The sequence below is a fragment of the Armigeres subalbatus genome, chromosome 3, assembly GCF_024139115.2.
Source record: "Armigeres subalbatus isolate Guangzhou_Male chromosome 3, GZ_Asu_2, whole genome shotgun sequence".
In the NCBI taxonomy this organism is placed as follows: domain Eukaryota; kingdom Metazoa; phylum Arthropoda; class Insecta; order Diptera; family Culicidae; genus Armigeres; species Armigeres subalbatus.
The window spans coordinates 51,743,067-51,763,538 of record NC_085141.1 but is presented as its reverse complement, the minus strand read 5'-3'; the positions used below and the strand labels follow the sequence as shown (position 1 = coordinate 51,763,538).

General features: G+C 38.1%; 1 protein-coding gene across 1 annotated transcript in view; it reads right to left on the bottom strand.

The window, feature by feature from the left end:
• The window catches only part of LOC134225916 (uncharacterized), a 70,988-nt gene extending 50,879 nt beyond the window's left edge, over nucleotides 1–20,109 (bottom strand). The window contains exon 1 of the mRNA XM_062706356.1: nucleotides 18,736–20,109. The gene's annotated coding sequence lies outside the window, so the exon portion shown is untranslated. The remainder of the gene's footprint in view (nucleotides 1–18,735) is intronic.
• Nucleotides 20,110–20,472: the final 363 nt, after the last annotated feature.

The following is a 20,472-nucleotide window of genomic DNA, read 5'->3' as shown; positions in this document are numbered from 1 at the left end:
AAATATATTTTCTTGAATTTTTTAGAATTTTTTTTATATGGATTACTAATGAGGAGTCAATTTTCCTCAAATTGAGTTAACAACTCAAAATCCAAAAATCCTGAAATTGTAGTGGAATGTTTAAACATTTTTATCAATGAAGATCATTAAGTTTATTTATGGATTTGTGCTGTGAAAAAATGATAACATTTGGTCATTATTGGGAGAAGTTGTTCGAATTTTGCGTGGTCACTAAAAACATCTTTAGGAGGAACAAAACACAGAAAATAATAGAGTAAATAAGGTTATCAATCAATAACGATCATTTGTCTAGAGGATCTATTATAAAAATACGCTATAACAATGACGAATTTCGCGCCAACTCGACCAGCGGTTGGCAGCACCATCTCAGAATCGAATGAAACTTGGTGGGCATAAAGATATGGTATTTCTATATGGCATATGGCATACTTAGTTTTTCAAAAATTGTCAAGAGTAACATTTGATGAGGGCCTAATTTTTTTTTCATGATTTTTTTATAAATCGATGTAACTCTAAAATGACAAGACCTACAAAAAAGTGTTGTATGGCGGACTGTCGTGAAATTCCTAGAAGTTTTTTGGAAAAATATCCAAAAAATAAAATACCGATTTCTACACTGAAAAAAATTAGTTTTAAAAATTAAAATCGATATTACAAAAAAACCTCATCTCAGAAATCGATGAAATTTTTTCTGCAGATAGGTATTTTAATTATCTAACTTTTCTGGGAATAATGTTCCTGTGACATATTTAAGGAAAAAAAGTTTTTCTAACAAAAACTTTTTTCATGTCAATATTGAGTGAAAATTTATCAGCGTGTTTTATGCCTACAGCGCCAATTATAGGTTCAGCAGCCTATCATCAACCAAAGACACATTTTGGAAGTATACAAATTTGTTTAGGAAGCAATTTAGCATAATCTAACATTAATGTGGACCAACATTTGGAAAGGGCGTATATTTTCCTAGATTGCTTATATCAATGTTACACACAAATGACCAGATATCCAAATTGTGATGTTTGATGGACTATTGTAAATTTGTCTGAACTATGAAGTCTGAAACATAAAAGAGCGTTTCGTTCACCGAGAAAATAAATTAATGAATGTAAAGATTAAAATTGGTTAAGCAAAAAAAAATTGGAAGTCAGATAAACATTTTGATTCCAAACGATGAAGCTCGGTAGGCAATTTCATTAGGGGGATTTCCGGTAAACGCACATTTAAAGAATAATAAATTTTCCGCATTTTTTAAATTTTTTCTTCAATTTTATTTGTTACTACATTTAATTCCTATTTCTACTTGAATACTTATTAATTTGTAAACTTAGTCGAACAATTCAAAGACTTTTGGGTCTTCATCTGAGTTGGAATATTTTTAGCCAGGATTTTATTATGAGCGATTGGTATAAAAGAATGAAGCTTTTTTGTGCCAATTATAGTTTTTGCTTTTTTGAAATCATCAAACTCTTGTTGAGTACCGTCGTCGGGGGTGACAATGGGTCAAATTGGGGTGAGAATGGGTCACTGTTTCAACTACTTAGAATGCTTGTAGAATGGATGTATCTGAGGACAAGAAGACAAAAATATAAGAGACCTTTTTAAACAATTTTGCTCTACGCCCTCCATGCTCGCGGTGAGAGCGATGACCCATTCTCACCCCCAGCCCCATTGCCACCCCCGATGGCGGTATTACTCATACGTGATATAACATAAATATAATTTAGTGATATTTTTGTTTGTTTGAAAACGTGCCCATTCGCCCATTCGTACAACTCCCGAGGAGTCTTGATAGTATTTCCTAATCTTTGGCAAGAGTTGCTCGTTTTGCCATTCGTTTGAGAGTGCCACCAATAGCTTCACAAGGGCCTTTTCCATGCGATGTTGTAAAAAAGTGCCATTATGCTTCTAAGCCATGTTTTGAATTTAAATTACACAGACTTGCAAAGTTCCTTTTATTTTTATAATGTGCTGCAGCTCACCCAGACACAAAAGTAATTTTTGTAAAATCGATCGACTATTTCAAAAAGTTAATTAATTTTGAAATTAATAAGTGAACAGCTTTTGTGTTATGGGTCATTACTTCTGATTAAAAAAGTTAACGTTTTCTAATTAACCGTTTCTATTAAAGTAAACTTCGAATGGATGAATTGTTGCCTGGGAATTATTCCAACCTTGAGCAGCATTTTGGATAATGAATGAATAATTTTCAGAGAAATCTAGCTGTACAAGTGTATTGCTGTTTGCAAACAATGCCATAAGTTATAAGTTTATCCATTTTTTCAATAAAATACGATACAAAATCATCTACAGGCTTTATAACGGTTTCTAAATTACACCGTTCAGTGGTTAGCCTTTGCTGAAAAACAACATCTTCTTTTCCACTATTACAATTTAATATCACTTCAGTTTCGTTTCGGCAAGATTGCCCGTTGCCCGTTGGCGCGAAATTCGTCAATATAACAATACTATTTTAGTTTTTAGTAAAATAGGGGAGAATCATGTCTCCCAAGAGGTCAAGTATCCCCACTTTCCCCTATTGTATAAAGATTGAGTTTGAAAAAAAAACTTTAAATCGACAGGTCCACAGAAATAACACCTTCAATTAGCTACTGGTGAAATGCCAATAAGAGCAGCGAGTTAAATGGCTGGCGAAGTTTCAGAGCGATCATTTTTCCATGATCCGTAATTTCATTTCCGCCATGAACAAAGCATCATCCGATATGCTTTATAAAAAAATCTTGGTTAATATTTCCAAAATAGTTGAAAATAGTGACTATTTGCGAGAAAAAGTGACTTTAGTGACTTGAGGTCGAAAAAAGAGACTTTTTAGTGACTGTTCCGAAAAAAGCGACCAAGTCACTAAAAAGTGACCCGCTACCAGGTCTGCAGGACCGGATGGTTTTCCGAACCTGGCCATCAAAGCGGCCATTGCTGAGGCTCCCGAGATGTTCAGATCTGTCATGCAGAGATGCCTGGACGAGGGAGTCTTCCCTGAAGCATGGAAAAGGCAGAGCTTGGTCCTATTGCCAAAGGCGGGAAAACCACCGGAGGATCCGTCGGCATATAGACCAATATGCCTGCTTGATACGGCGGGGAAGGTGCTCGAGAAGATCATCCTCAACAGGTTGTTTATACGCATGGAGGTTGCGGATGGTCTATCGAGTAACCAGTTTGGCTTCAGAAAGGGTAAGTCGACGTAGACGCTATCTTGTCGATTACCTTGCCGCTGAGATAGCTATCCAGCGTAAGAGGAGGGTTATTGTGCAGTAGTGAGTGACTCTCGACGTGAGGAATGCATTCAATAGTGCCAGTTGAGCAGCTATTGCAGATGCGCTTCTACGTCTTGGAATTCCCGAGTACCTGTACAAGATTCTCGGAAGCTACTTCTAGAATCGAGTACTGGTATACGACACGGAGGCGTGGCGTGGAGGTTTACGACGAATCGATCGAAGAGGTGGAGTTGACTGCAGCCCATTCGATCGTGATTGTGGAGGAGTGGCCTCGCCCGAGTGTCCGGTGTGCGCAGGTTTAAAGGGAACGGCGGAACACGTGTTGTTCGTGTACCCACGTTTTCGCACAATGCGTGACCACATGCTTGCCACACTCTGGTCTGGACACTACCCCGAACAACCTAGTCCGGGGGAGGACGTGTAAAGATGAAGTTGGCTGGAACGCCGTTTTATCGGCTATCGTCCAAATCGTCTCGGAGCAACACAGAATGTGGCGCGTGGACTCGAGGAATGGCTAGTTCAGGCGCAAATAAGAGGTGGTCAAAGGGTTCGGAGTCGGCTTCATGGGTCATACCGGTGCCAAACTCGACCCTTTTATCGAACAAGGGGCCGCGCGAAGAACAACATGGTATCGTCGCTTTCGCGGCGTCGGTCAACCGGGCGGGTTCCTCGTCAAGGCTGGGGCAGGCGTGTGTTGGCGAATAGACCCTATCGCAGAGAAGTCAATTTGGGGTGCACGCGGCATCATCATTCTTGATACCAGCTGTGCAGAGGGAAGCAGGGACGAAGTCGACCCTTCCTACCTTCCGAAGACATAGGGCGCAGGACAAGGACACGCAAGACATAAGGACACGCAGCTAATCTCGAGGGCTTGGCGGCAATGGAAACGTTTTTTTTCCTAAACCCACACTTCCTGGACGTCCAACCCTGAAAGTCTGTTGAGCAGATTTCCCCTCCATTGCTTAGAAAAAAACACACACACACATACACACAGACATCACCTCAATTCGTAGTACTAAGTCGATCGGTATATAACACTATGGGTCTCCGAGCCTCCTATAAAAAGTTTGTTTATGGAGCGAACGTATAGCCTTTACGTATACTTAGTGTACGAGAAAGGCAAAAAAATCAGGGTAAGAGTTTTTGTACTTCTCTTTTGTTTGTTTTGTTAGCGTTTTTACTATTTTTTGCGACGGATTGCAATGTTGTAAAAACATCATCGCGAGTGGCGTCTGGTCGGCCTGTTCAACCTGTTCATTGCACAGGTAGGCTAACTAATGAAGATTATATTTTGATCTTGTGTTCATTCCAATGCACAAAAAGACACTATTGCATGAAAACACGTGCTTTTTTGTCTATGCCCGCCTACTTGTAGAAAACGAAGCGATGCAACAAACCTTGCAACGAAACAGCTTCACAGTTCGTTCAAGTTTACGACGTGAACGAAGAAAAAAATATGAGAGAGAATTTTGAGGAAAATTTTCTCTCTGTTCGTCTGTTTGTTGGGAGCAAACCGCTGCAACACACTGCGAGCATAATATCAACGCCTCCTCACATTTCGTTGCAACTCTTTCAACTTCAAATTTGAACGAGCAAAAGACATATTCTTCTGTCGCTTCAACTTATATGGAATGCGCGGAATACAAAACTATACATGATACGGATGTTAGTAGTTACAACAGTACATATTTGCAGGGCTGACAATCGTCATCGTCATAGCACGAAATGCCACAGTAGCGACGAGTTGCAGTGTCTTCATTGCTACTCTACACATCGTCAATGACGCGCACGACGTTAGCTTTCGTCGTGTAACCAAATCGTCATGACGACATCGAAGAACGAAGTCTTCATACCGTTATTCTTCAAGCGGCAGCTGCCATGCGAAGATTTTTACTAATCCTTTGTAATAATGAATTTGAAGCAACGTTTGAAAGCGTTATGGATGTTATCGATACATTTATGTTACCAAAGTTCCTACTATTTGTTTATTTGAGACGCTATTATGTTTTTAACCAGTCCGTCTATAATGACGTGCAATCAATTGTGTGAAGAAGTGACGACGAAAATCGTCATAACTTTTGGCTGCGCGACTATCGTCGTGGTACGCATGCGGCGCGAAGAAAACGAATAGGTGTTGCGTCGTGCGTCGTTATGACGAAGACTAATTTTTTTTCGCTTTCTTCATGCGACGAGAATGACTATTGTCAGCCCTGCATATTTGACTTAGTTTGTGGGGAGCAGCTTGGTTCAGCATAGTTATTTGAACGTAGTTAATTAAATTGTCTTCAGCATAGGGACACGGCAGGTATTTCCGTCCATCGTCGTAGGGGCTAAAACCAACGAAAGCAACGTACATTTGCTAGAACTCCACTGTAGCAGAACGTTTCTCCTGAGCTTACGATTTGGTACGTATGAGTTTTTTAAAAAAGCGTCTCTTTTATTGGTTTTCGAGACTATGACGAACAGACGAAAATACCTGCCGTGTCCCTATTACGTGGCCGAGTTGTCACTAGCACTGCTCTTCTATTTCAATATTGTTTGTTCAAGTTCATGCATTTCGAGGAAGTCTCTGCATGTGGAACATTGTTTTACTAATATTCTGCAAACAAAATTGTATCTTGTTTAATATGTATGTGGCTCAAATATAGTTGTAATGATCTGCATAACCTCACTTTTTCAATGAAAACTTATTCGTTATCAAAGGGTTGCATGATGCTTTTCCCTTGCTAACGGCCAACAACGAAAAGTGAGTTTTATAAAGATATTTTCCGATGGTCACTGGTGGCGCCAGTATAGCTATTTGGCAGGGCACAACTTGGTGCAAGAACGTTGTCTTTGGAAGCAAACCGTGCTAGCGCCCCACCTTTTAAACCACTAGTGTACAACACTTACAAAAAAAACCTAATACGAGCGAGCCTGCACGGGCGTTTCAGGACCGCACACGTGATGAAGGGTAAATAAGAATGTTATTTGATTATTGAACATTTTTGAATAGGGCCCCAATTATTCCACGCGACGCGAGTATCGCGTCACGCCAACCAAGATCATTAAATGTCAAGCATTAGACCCCCAACTGATGAATAATTATCAAACAAGTTAAGTAACTGAATTTGGGTCAGCATGACTATGATTTAATTCATATTATTCCATTTTCTCTCCGGAGGTGAGCCAGCCAAGGGCTGAAAGCCTCCTTAATAAAGATACAAAAAAATATTATTCCAGCGTGCACCGTTGACCTGGCTCAAAAGACATTATATTTATAACTAGCAGACCCGACGAACTTCGTTTCGCTTAAAATTGATTTATTCTCTGTTTAGGTCTCGAGTTATGCAGGAATTCATGATTCATTTGTATGGGTGCCCCCCTTTCCAAAGTAGGGAGGGACCTCGAACCATCTTAAGAACCTTACCCGGCCCCAAAAACCTCTACATGCAAATTTTCACGCCAATCGGTTCAGTAGTTTCCGAGTCTATAAGGGTCAGACAGACAGAAATTCATTTTTATGTATATAGAAGAAGAAGAAGAAGAAGAAGATTTTGATAGATATTTTTTTCCTTTCTTATTTTTAATCATATATATTGATCTGTATGATGTCATTTTTGTCATTATGGTCAGAAGGTATGTGGTATGCCTTCGTTGAATTACTTTGTTTGTCTAAATTATTGGTTCTACATGGTTTTTGTTCTGTGTCAGTACTATCAAACTGAATGTAAGTTATGTCTTGTAAAAAGTGGAAACTGTTCGTGCATTTAGTCTATTTTATTGTCATTTATTTGTTAAGGAAGTCTAAGACTATTATTATGTTCTAACAAGTAGCTTAATCGTTTCCAAACCAACTTTAATTATCTACTAGCAGACCCGGCGAACTTCGTTTCGTCTGAAATTGATTCTCGGATTAGTTCTCGATGCAGAAATTTCTGTTTCATTTCTATGGGAGCCCCCCTTCCCAAATAGGGGAAGGATCGCGAACCATTTCAAGACCCGCATAAAAATTTTCACGGCGAACGGTTCAGTAGTTTCCGAGTCTATAAGTGTCAGACAGACAGAAATTCATTTTTATGTATATAGATATTTATATAGATAATGTACATGAATTTACATGTTAATTACATATAAAGGACAGTCATTGAAGTTGCAGAGAGGGCGTCCAGGAAGAAGAGGAGCGGCAATCGATTCTGCACTGTAGTTAACGATTGACGTCAAAAACGCTTTTAACAGTGCCAGCTTGGAAGTCACCGCCGTGGCGCTCCACGGTATGCGGGTCCCTGACTACTTGTGTAGAATCCATAAGAGTACTTCCAGAACCGGATTCTGGTCTATTAGGGTTACGGCGACTGTTCCGCAAGGCTCCATACTAGGCCCAATGCTGTGGAACGTTATGTGCAACGGAGTTCTAAAACTGAAGTTGCCCAAAGGCATTAAGATCTTCGGATTCGTGTTCCATACAATAACCGGAGAGTCGCTGGAAGAAGTAGAAATGCTGATGGCAGAAACGAGCAACGCAGTTGAAAACTGGATGAATGGAGTTAAGCTGCGGCTTGCTCACCACAAAACATAAGTGATGCTGTTTAGCAACTGCTGAAGGATTTCCTCCAAAAGTTCGTTCGGGAATTCCTTCGAAAGTTCCTTCAGAAAATCATCCTGCAATTTCTTAAGGAAGTATTTCAGAAGTTACTCTAGGAATTCCCCCGGAAGCTCTTTGATGAATTCCTCGGAAGGTTTCTTGAGAAACTCCTCCGAAGGTTCCTTGAAGAATTCCTCCAGAAGTTCCTTGAGGAGTTTCTTTCTTCAGAAGCTACCTCTGGAATTCTTCCGGAAGCTCATTCCAGGGTGTACATTCAAAATCGATTTTCAGATTCCCGGTTGGAGGAACTTATACTAAAATATCATAATAGCGGATCTAAGCAAGAAAATAACTTTTTTTATGTTTGTTTTATTAGATGGAGAACTAGGAATCTCTTAGACCCATTCAATATGAATCAATCCCAGTTTTGTCACATGCGGAATGGAAGGAATTACAATCTAAAATAATTTATTGTGGATTCTAATTCTAGAACAGAGAATTTTCACAGATGAGTCAGCCTAGGGCTGCAAATCTCTTTAATAAAGAAAGCCAAACAATTACACTGGATTCTGTTTTTACACGATTTACATTTTCTCAATTTCCCACTCATCCTAAATGTTTAACGTATATTAATTATCATGTGATTTTTCTTTGAATTATTCTGGATTTTTTGAAACATGTTGCGAAGATTTTGGAGGTAAATTGAAGTCACACGATCAAAAACACGAGCGAAAAAAAATCGTGTAAAAACAAAATCCTGTGTAATTCAAAACATTTCTAAATAACTTTCAATAGAACAGAAAAAGCAGAAACTTTTTTTTTAAGAGACTTACTCTTAAATTTTCCTCTGAGCTCCTCAACACAGGAATCTTTAACCCTCTTAGGTCCAAATTTTTGTTTTCACCGCTCAAAAACACTTTGTTAAATCGATCTTACCTAGTGTTTTTTTTTTCAGGAAATCAAAATTTTCAACGTCTGTTGTCTGTGATTTTTTCATCAATTGCTATGCCTGTTGTCTAAGGTTGTCACTGGTTTTGTTTTCTGCATCTGATAGTAAAAAAGAATTGAAGTGTCAAATATTTTATTTTTTTGTGAGAATTTCCCCGCGTGCTGCGTCTGGTTGGCTAGTCACCGGACAGACAAACAGGGCTATTATATTTATGATGATTCATGCCATCATTACCACATTTAAAGTTTGAAACTCAAAAATGGTTTAAAAGCTGTTCAATTTTACCCAAGGACTTCTCGAGAATCCTTCTTATTCCTCTCAGGTTTCCATGAAAAAAATCATCTGAAATTATTAAACAATATTTGAATCTTTTGATGATTTTCATCAATAAGTCCCATTAGAAACTCTTAAGAATACATTGCTCTTCAAGTTCCCTCATTCATTTCTAGCAGCTGGTTAAGACACAGGATGAAGATCTTTCAATTTATGGTGTGATTGACTTGTATATAAGTAGTGAATTTTAGTGTTCAAACATTGACGACAAACAGCTCAGGAAAATAAAATAGATGTTAGAGCAATATAATCCACCTAATCAAATCATAAAACATCGACATGATTTACAAAAAATACTTCTTAAAATTCGGTAGTTTAATAATCTTTTTTTAATAAATCTACAGACGCAAAGAGATGTCCGTCCAACATACGTCTAACCGTACAGGTCAGGAAGACTATTCGTACTTCCTTTTTAGCAATAACTATTATTTTGAGCTTAATTTGTAAAAACAAAAAGGCATAGCCTTATAATTATTCAGATCAGAAATGCAATGCGGATTTCGATTGAAGAGAAGAGATTTCAAATATAACTAACATAGTAATGAAAAGCAATGAATCGTGACAGTAACAACTTTAAAAACCAAAAAAAAAATCACGATGCTTAAATAAACCCTATACTTTTTATACCACAGCTATCCAAAGTTGAGAGATCGCGACCACCTTCCACAAGATTTAAACAGGCTAGGAGGTCGCGACCAACCATTTTGGGAAACTATGTTTTACACATTTTGTGTAATTATTACCGGTAGGCGATTTTTTTTGTGTGACTCACACTATTGCCAGAAATATTATTTTCAAATGAAAGTTATTTAAGGCATTACAATAAAAAAATCGTTCATAAATTTGGTAATTAAATGTTTTTGATTTGATCGGTAGTTCAATTTCCCGATTGTTTTTTTCACGCACTTTTCCCGGTTTTTCCCTGTCGAGTCCAATTCCCGTTTTTCTCGCTTTTCCCGTTTTTTTTTCTACCGAGGCTCTCTCAAGAAATCCTCCGAGAAATTCCTGAAGGAACTTCCGAGAGCATTATTGAAGGAACCTCTGGAAGAATACCTGGAGGATCGTTACCTGCTGGGTTTTCTGGAGGTATTCCTGGAGGTACCTCAAATTTATTTGTCACTAGTTGACCCGGCAGACGTTGTCCTGCACAGTAGGCAAGAAGGTGCGTTCCGAACGGCCTATGCAAAATTCGCATAGGAATCATAATTTTAGTTATTCACGGTTTGCGCAACTTTACTCGTAATTTTCGCATTAGGAAATATCATATACCGTGCACGCACCCAACTTTGCGCAGCTCCTAACTTTGCGCATTTTGCGGTTATTTTTGTAATAGAATGCGTTTAAATTGAATTTCGAAATAAAATTATAACTTGTCAGCACAATATACATGTTATCATAACAGTGCATGCATTTTTTCGTTGTTAAATGACACATTTTTCATTTTAATAGTCGAAACTTGTACTGAAAACAGTGAAAATGACCAAAATGGCGTGTTCTTAGCACGAATGACAAGTGACGGTCAAACCGAAAAACTGCATTTCTTGTATTTTTTTACATTTGCTGACAACTGATTACACATGGACCCAATAATTATAATATTGTTGAAGCCATCTCACATGAATTTGGTTTGTTATTTACATTTTTTGTTAAAATATATGATGCGCAATGTTAGGAACAATTTTTCAATACAGTGTACCTAATTTTGCGCACAACTCGCGTTTCTTCGATATTTTCAACATTTATGATATACCTCGTCGGAATAGGGTTTACGCAAAAAAGAACTTTTGTTTGCTGTGGCCAATGTACATAAATGAGGCTGTACATACATCAACAGACGTAAAAACATACTAAGTATGTCGAATCATAAGAAAATAATGCTGGGCATCCTCATATTCTCAAATACGCTCAAATATGCCTACAAATGGAATGAACATGAATTGTTATAGAAGTATTAGCTGAAAAAACAAAATTTAGATGAAAAATTGTATAATAGACGCTTACTTCGTGTTAGAAATTTTCCAAGTTATGTGCGCAAAGTTAGGCATATAATAAGGGGTCTGCTTTGAAGTTCAATTTACTATTTATTTTAAATTTTTGTATCAAATTTAATTCTCAAACAATAATATGATAATAATACTACAGCATGAAAACTATTTCAGGCAAATAGCTACTTTCTGTAAGTTGTACGAGTTGATTCAATTTTGCATTTCCTTAACTGCGCAAAGTATGGTGCGTACACGGTAAACCCGTCGGAAACTATAACGAATGTTTCTGCTGAATAAATGAAAAAAATCCATCCAGCCGTTTTTGAGTTATGCGGATACGAACACAGACCATTTCATTTTTATATATAAGAGAAGAAGATAAGACGAGCTTGTACAATCCCATTTAATTCCACCACTTAATTGTACCTTGACAGATACGTATTTCGACCTCAACAGTAAGGTCGTCCTCAGTGTCTCGTACTTGACTCGACTTGAAGAAAATGATCGCAGTTTACACTATTTATACTATGCGTAGGTATAAGTTATTTTTATACTTATTCAAAACTAAACTTCTACTACATACAAAATTCCCGAAAAAACGGATAAACAAATTCGATTCATTTACGAGCAAGCAAAAAAAAGTAGAGGTACGTTGAGAAATATTGTTTTAAGATATTGTAGAGCAGCAGTTCTCAACCTGGGGTACCTTCGCTGGTCTTAGGTAGGGGGTACCTCGGTAGGCTGACCATACGTCCCGTATTTAACGGGACAGTCCCGCTTTTTAGACCTTATTGTGCTGTCCCGTCGTAATCTTAAAAATCATCAATTCGTCCCGTTTTTCCATTGATTTTTCCGAAGAGCTCCAAAATATTATTCAAAAACAAATACTGAGAAAATGTTTTATTTGTGTCTATTAAAGAGATCTACAGCCCTCGGCTGGCTCATCTTTCGACAAAGAAAGTGGACGAAACCCACTAAAAAAGTTTGAGATTTAATGTTATTAGTGTTGTTTTTAAGCCAATTTCATCAGTTGATTGAACTGAATTAAGAACTTGGTAGCTAAGTATTTCCTGTGAATAAAATGAAGCGCAATGACAGACATTCTAATTTTCAGATTAAGCTCATTCTAGATTATTCTTAGTAGGTAACTCATTTTTTTTGACGTAAACTACGTCTAAGGGGAAGACTCGGATACAGGGTGTAAAATGAAAATTTCAAAATTGGGGACCGTCACGAAATCATGTAAGATTTGTAACATTAAAAGGTCCTTTATCTTTCAATGGATTTTAAAGATTTGTATATCAATCGATTCGCAAACTCTCTACCAATTTGCCAGTAGTATTGAAACTTTTGATTATCAACGCGAACGAAAATTTGAGTTCTTTCATGCATCATGCATCCCCTATAAAGTGTGTTGCAATCGTTGGTAATTGCCTACTTTTATGGTATTATCAATTATTGTGCTCTGTATGAAAGGGGTGGTGGTAGGAGCTGCTATAGCTGAGAAGTAGTGTCGGTGGGATGGTTCCTTGTCTTCTATACAGAGCGGATTGATTGATTAAGTGTACTATATTTGGTTTTAAGGCTGCCTTACACCTCGGGAAAATTTTCCGCCGGAATTTGGTCCCCGTGTGAGGGCAGGATTTTTATTTTCCGTGCCCAAATTCCGAAAACATCGCATATGCAAAAATACATGGGGAAAAAATCCGCGGACCAAATTCCCGAGGTGTGAGGCTACCTTTACGTAGTTTACGTCGAGCGGTCGAGTCTTGTATACAACAATTAGATTTTTTCAAATCTGCTTTGCCAAATATTTTTCAATCATTTGATTCTTTTCGAAACATTAAAAATCATTCAAAGTCTTTCTGAATAAGTCTGAATTTTTCGAAATCATCCACTGTAAAAAAAAACTACGCCATGAAAAAGTAATTTCAAACCGATAGTTTGGTCGGATTAAAGGCTATATTTAAGATCCTCACGTACTTTATGACTAGGGTACACATCAGGAGCTTATCCGCAAATTTCGCTACCATATGCGTGAACGGGATTTATGGGACTCCATTATGAAAAAATATAAATTCGGTCCGATTTAAAATACAATCCGGTGGAAATTTCCCAGAGTTCGAACTGTAAACCAGTCTGTAAATTGGCCAGGATTTTGTTTTACTTTTCGCGACGAAATTACGTGAGTCCTGTTTTTGGGAGCACATGGGAACAAAATCAATGGACAAGATTCCCAAGACGTGAGGTTACTTTTAGCATCATTCAAATCAGTTTCGCTCAAAAGAGACTATGAAATCAATAATCCCACAGGAAATCTCGCTTAATTTTTCAAAAGGTCCTAAGTAACATTTTTTTCATGAATTAATTTGAATAGTGCAATCAATAGCTTTCATGTTGTTCTGTTGATTGGGCTATTCAAATTAATTCATGAAAAAAATGTTACTTAGGTCCTTTTGAAAAGTTAAGCGAGAAATCAATAATCTCACCCTACTGCTCTTTTCACATTTGTCTTTTGATATTTTTCCTAAAACTATTTTTATTAGCCATCTAAAAGCTCAAAACCGGCCTTAGGCAGGGTACTTTGACTATTGATTGTTATTTTCAATTGTTCACAATCGAAGAAGTTTTTGATATTGGTCAATAATAAAATCCTTGATGCATGTCTAAGACTAGATTAAAATAAAATTTCAAAATTCCCAATTTTTTTTAAATATTGGAAGATGCGTAATTTTCTGTTACTTCATGTTTTTGTCCTCGTCCTTTTGAAGAGTGAAATATTTGTAGTTAAGTATTATTCCACAAGTTAATACAATAGAGGTTATGATGGTAAATGTTACCCGTAATGCTGGGTAGATACCTCTTCGTGGTGTGTTACGGGGTAAGTTCTACCATGGTCACAGTGCCAGCTACAGGCACATCCTGACCCAACGAATACCTTCCCAATATCCATCTCCGTGGTACTTATTCCTTCTCTCCCTAGTAACGGTACAGAGAAGCGTGGCCAGGAATAGTAATTCTAATGCTTTTGTCATTTTTGTCACAGATTGAAATTAAGGATTACACCCATCTTGATTTCTGATAGCAATCTGAACAGAGATTTCAAAGGAAACATGAGTATCACTAGTTTCCAGTCCACGAAATATACCGGAGCAATGCCATGCTTTCGTGTTTTTATATATTCGTAATAAATTTATTTTCCATATTTTATTATACTTATTTTTCATATTTCATTATATTTATTTTTCATATTTTTACATTTTATTTTTTTTAATTTCTATATTTTTATAATTTCATATTTAACATTTTATTATTTTGTGTCTTAAAATTTTCATATTATGATGTTATAATATTATCATATTTTCTTATTTCTTTAAATTTAACATTCCACTTTCAAATTTGATATATTATGTTTTAATATTTTTCATATTTTATATTTTATATTTTTGTATTTTCATATTTATATAATTTCATGTTATTACACCTTCATATTATAATATTTTTATATTATCATATTTTCCTTACTCTTATATTTTTCCTATTTTTATACTCATATACACATTATGATGCCTTTTTTTATGCTTTCACATTTTTATACTTGCATATGTTCATATTTTTATACTTTTGTATTTTCATATATTTGTATTTTTTCATATCATATTTTGATGTTGTAGTAATTTGAAATATTTAATTTTCATATTTTAATTTTTTTGCCTTTCTTATATTTTCATACTTTCATGTTGTTATAATTTAATTAGCATATTTACATATTTCTATATTTTCATGTTTCCGTTTTCATATTTTTGTATTTTTATATTTTTATTATATTTTTTTTATACTTTCATATTTCCATCTTCTATATTTTTGTGTTTTAATATTTTTATATTATCTCATTTTTAGATCTCAAAATTTAATACTTTAATATCACATTTTATATTTTTACATTTGCAATATTATCATATTCTCATGTTTTTATGTACTCATATTTGTGTATCTTCATTTTTTAGTTTCATGTTTTCATATTTTTTTAGTTTTCATATAGCAATTTTTATTCTATTATTACACTATATTTTATGTTTCTTATTTTCATATTTAAAAAAATCATATTTTTATGCTTTTATATATTTATATTATTGTATTATGTACCTTAATACTGATTTAACATTTTCATAGCCCACTACAAAACATCCCAGGAAGGAAAGCTTCACAACCTGCCATGTAACCTTTATGTAGACGACTTCCTGGCACATAAACTGCTATCTGATATATAACATTCTAAATAATAAATAAATTCTTTACAATTTCCAGCTTCTTCTACAAGAGATGTACATCCCGAGTCAACTTCGGCTCCTAGTTGACGTTGTATTTGATATAATTTCTTATAATGTTATTCATTTCACTACATATTTATTTATATACAACTACCAAAATAAGAACTTAAAAAGAGCGCGGTGCGTATGGTACGGTATGTCCACGCATCCTTCAACCCCTGTAGATTCGTGATATGTATCATGTTGAAGTGACTATTGAACACGATACATCTCGAAGAATCATCTCTGCGGCAAACACAACGCAGTGGGCCTGGCCGCTTTGAAGTTTATGTCATACCACTGGTATGCTGTGAGCCTCAATATTGACAAGAAAAATTATTGGGCGTCATCTAACTCAATAATTTTCCAGGATGCTTTCTTTGTACTGGCTGCGTTTGTGTTCGATTAGATTAGATTAGATTAGAGGTTATGATGGTAAATGTTTCACTCTAGAATATTTCTCTTACACGGAAATGGCAATTAGGCCCATACATTTTAAAATTTCCATGGCTCTTGAATTTTATTAGAAGGTTTTTTGACATGTCCCGTTTTGCATGCGTATTTGCCCCGTTTTTTCACCGAAATGATCTGATCAGCCTATACCTCGGACAAAGTTACAAACTCAATCAAAACTTATTAATAAAGTGTTGATAATCGTGTAATTCTTTTATTTAAAAAATTAACTTGTACATAATATGCACGGCGATCATTGAATCAAAGCCTTGAGGCCTGCCCTCTGCAACCAGAAGAGTGTATGAAGAGCTGTGCGATCAAAAAGTCTAATGAACAAATTTAAAAAATCCTCATTGCAATCTTCCTATTCGAAACAAAATGTTAAATAATTTGTTAAGAATATGCGTCTGAACTAAAATCTAGACCCTTAAGGTTACGGACCCTCCATTTGAGAAACATAAAGGCTTTTTTCCGAAACGCTTAGTTGCTTCGTTGCAATTGAATAAGAAGCATCCTTCTATACTTCTCAAAAGCCTCCTTCCGAAATGCTGGTCTACTAGGTGCTAAGTTTTCAGTCTGTACGACCTCTGGCCGAAAGCTTCCTCTCAAATGGCTCAGAATTCATATTTAAAGAGGCTTGGAAGACTACTCTCAAGAGGCTTAGAGGTGTGCATAAAAGATGATCAGTGACTTCTAAGTGGCTTGAAAGCCCCATTTTAAGAGGCTCGGACGATTGCCTTCAAGAGGTTCGGAAGCCCGGAAGCCTCCTTCATGAAGCTCAGAAGCCTCCTTTCAAGAGGCTCAAAAGCGTGCTTTCAAGAGGCTCAAAAGCCTCCTTTCAAGAGGCTCGGAATCCTCCTTTCAAAAGGCTTGGAAATCTCCTTTCAGTAGACTTGGAAGTCTCCTTTCATAAGGCTCGGGAGCCTTCTTTCAAGAGGCTCGGAAGCCTCCTTTCAAGAGGCTCGGAAGCCTCCTTTCAAAAGGCTCGGAAGCCTCCTTTCAAGAGGCTCGGAATCCTCCTTTCAGTAGACTTGGAAGTCTCCTTTCATGAGGCTCGGGAGCCTTCTTTCAAGAGGCTCGGAAGCCTCCTTTCAAAAGGCTCGGAAGCCTCCTTTCAAGAGGCTCGCAAGCCTCCTTTCAAGAGGCTCGGAAGCCTCCTTTCAAGAGGCTCGGAAGCCTCCTTTCAAGAGGCTCGGAAGCCTCCTTTCAAGAGGGTCCGAAGCCTCCGCTCAAGAGGCCTGGAAGCCTCCTTTCAAGAGGCTCGGAAGCCTCCTTTCAAGAGGCTCGGAAGCCTCCTTTCAAGAGGCTCGGAAGCCTCCTTTCAAGAGGCTCGGAAGCCTCCTTTCAAGAGGCTCGGAAGCCTCCTTTCAAGAGGCTCGGAAGCCTTCTTTCAAGAGGCTCGAAAGCCTCCTTCCAAGAAGCTCGGAAGCCTCCTTTCAAGAGGTTCGGGAGCCTCTTTTTAAGAGGCTCGGACGCCTCCTTTCAAAAGGCTCGGAAGTCTTCTCTCAAGAGGCTCAGAAGCCTCCTTTCAAGAGGCTTAGAAGCCTCCTTTCGATAGGCTTGGAAGCCTCCTTTCAAGAGGCTTCTTCGGAAGGCTACTTTTGAAAGGCTTGGACGCCTCCTTTCACGAGGCTTGGAAATCTCCTTTCAAGAGGCTCGGAAGCTTCCTTTCAAGAGGCTCGGACGCTTCCTTTCAAGAGGCTCGGACGCCTCCTTTCAAGAGGCTCGGACGCCTCCTCTCAAGAGGCTCGGAAGCCTTCTTTTTAAGAGGCTCGAAAGCCTCCTTTCAAGAGGCTCGGAAGCTTCCTTTCAAGAGGCTCGGACGCTTCCTTTCAAGAGGCTCGGAAGCCTCTCGGTAAACCGGTAAACCCGGTGACTCTGTAAATTTATTTCTGCGAATCTCCACGGAAAATTCATTTGGGCATTCCATTCCAGACCTCAATGAGTAAAACACAGTTACGTTATTATCAAAATTTTGGCGTTTAAACGTGATAGTTTAAAAATACAAATAACTCAACTTGATAACTATTATTGCAGTTACAGAAATTGGCCGAAAGCGTCTTTTCGGAAAGCAAATAATCGGCTTGGTTGGCTTGGTCAAATGGCTACCACTTCTGCCTCATGTGCAGGAGGTCATGAGCGCAATCCCAGGCCCGTTCCATTGCTCCTACTTTGAATTTTTCTATATATTTCTCATGTTCTAGCAATCGCTAGAACTGGAAATAGCCTTTCATACCGTTTCCATCTTCTATCCTATACCTACAACTTGAATAGTTCTAGCAACTGTTTGAATTAGAAATGAGCGAGAAGGCTCGTTCCGTCATCCAATTAGAATACTTTTTGTGCCTCCACCCTTTCATTACTATCACATTGGCAACCCGTTAACCAAGACGAACCTCTGCCATAGAACGTAACTCCCAGATTCCAATAAAATTACTCATGAACTCGTGGCGAGTGCAGAAGTGTTCTCGGTTGGCAGTGGGCGAGTGATTGCATCATCAATTCCTTTTCATCCCCGATAGACCGTGAGGACGTGGCCAGCGCCGTTTTCGACCATTTAAAAATACTAGAGCTCTCGGATTGTTCACATTGAGATTGGTTCCTTGTGCAATTGCGATTGGTCTGGTCAATCACGGAGTAGCAACTGCGAAATGTCATCACGGTCATCATGCTCATGAAAACGTCTTTTTGGAAAACAAAAAAATCTTGACATATTTAAATTCAACTGAATTAAATCGTCAAATGATATAACCTTAGTGTAAAAATCCTGATTGTATATTATTCGATTATATAAGATTAAACCATAATAATTAATTAAATTAACCATGCATAAATATTATGATATTTTTATAAAGCAAAAATTAAAAAAAACTGCAATAAAGAGACTTACCTTTGAGGTCGTAAATCACTTGTATTTCTCACCCACTGCTTGCAACAGCCAATGTGCAATAAGTTTACTCCTATTCCTAATCCACTTGCGTCCGTACAAAGTTCAGCCACCACACTTTTAAATCCCTTTTCTGATTAAACGCTCTCTCACTACAGGAACGCACAAATTTTGCTAACTATGCTTCCTCCTTTCTTCCTAAACAACAAAACACCACCGCACTTCACTTTGTTTTGTTGTTTTGTGTTTCGTGTTGTATAGAAGTGCAAACGTGCCTCGAGCAGACTTTTAAAAATTCAAATCAAGACCGTCGTGGCTATCGTCTACCCTCAGAAAACAGCCACACACTTTTTTCTCCCTGTCCAACACTTGAAGCAGCAGCGCAAATGTGTCCGTCCAGTTCTCGAACGCCACCATGGGCAGAACCGTCTTCGAATGGCACCCCTCGGCGATGACACGACGACGACGGATGTACAGACGGACGGACGGACGCACACACGAAGGTTCTCGGGATAGGCTACTCTGCGGACTAAAACTCGGACCGAAACTAACTGGCGGCAACGAGGCAAGGTAAGGCAAAAGCTGTTGCTACTGCTGCTGCTGCTGCTGGTCTCGTAACGCGACCGACCATCCGAGCGGAGCGCCTACCGCTTCAATGACTACGGCGATGGCGGTGGGTGATGATGTTGATGATGATGATGACGGAAGCCAAGGCCTCTGCACCGCGCGCGCACACACAGTTCCGTTGTCTTCGTCGCTCTGGCTGTGCTGGTGCCTCTGAATCCCTGTGTGTGTTGCTCACTTTCGTTTTGGGGCCCTTGTTTCTACTGCTGTTGGTGGCCACCACACTGACTGAACGACAAAGCAGTGCTCTACCGCCACTGACGACGGAAGATGACGATGACGGAGGGTGAGAGACGAAAAACGCGATTCCTGCTGCGGCCAGCGAGTGATCTTGTTCACATTTTTTCCTCACGGGCCAGAACGTCGACGTAACACACTTCGAAGTTGCACGTACATGTACGGTTTGAAAGTTGATTTTTTACACTTCTACTGATAAGCAGTTGTAAACAATTCGGAGATCGTTATCAAAACCGCACTTTTACTGTTTTTTATTCTCCAGCACATCAACCACGCGCCTTCTTTTAAATCTAAATTTTCCGAATCCTCGCCCTTAACTTCTTTATTTCACAGTTTACCAGTTCAATTATAATCCATTCTATAACTACCTATTCAAAGATTAAAAACCTCACTTTTTTCAAAGCAAAATCCACTTTTTCAAACTATTCTCCGAAAAGGCTCGCCACACGGACCAACGAGCCAAAAATCCACGAAAATCGACTACCGCTTTTGACAGCTCCGACACGAATGAGTGAAGAAAACTACCGACGAGCACAGCAAGCTGTGTGGCGATGCGAGGGATTCAAAACCCCTTTGAGAAAGAAAGAGAAAAACATTTACAAGAACCGAAAGGAAGATCAAAATAAAAAATGTAAAAATGTGCAGGGTGTTGAAAATGGTAACGCTCGTAACGCAACACGCTCATTCTTGCCTTGCACGCTAACCTATAAAACAACCCAGTTTGAGGTCCTAAGAGCATCATCATCGGTCGTCGCGCGAGAGTTTTAATCACCCACGCAGCACTGTCATATTATTGTCGACCCGGATAAAAAATATCATTAAAATACCATAAATTTTATTGTTACAACACCATTTAAAGCATAATTTTTACCATTGAAT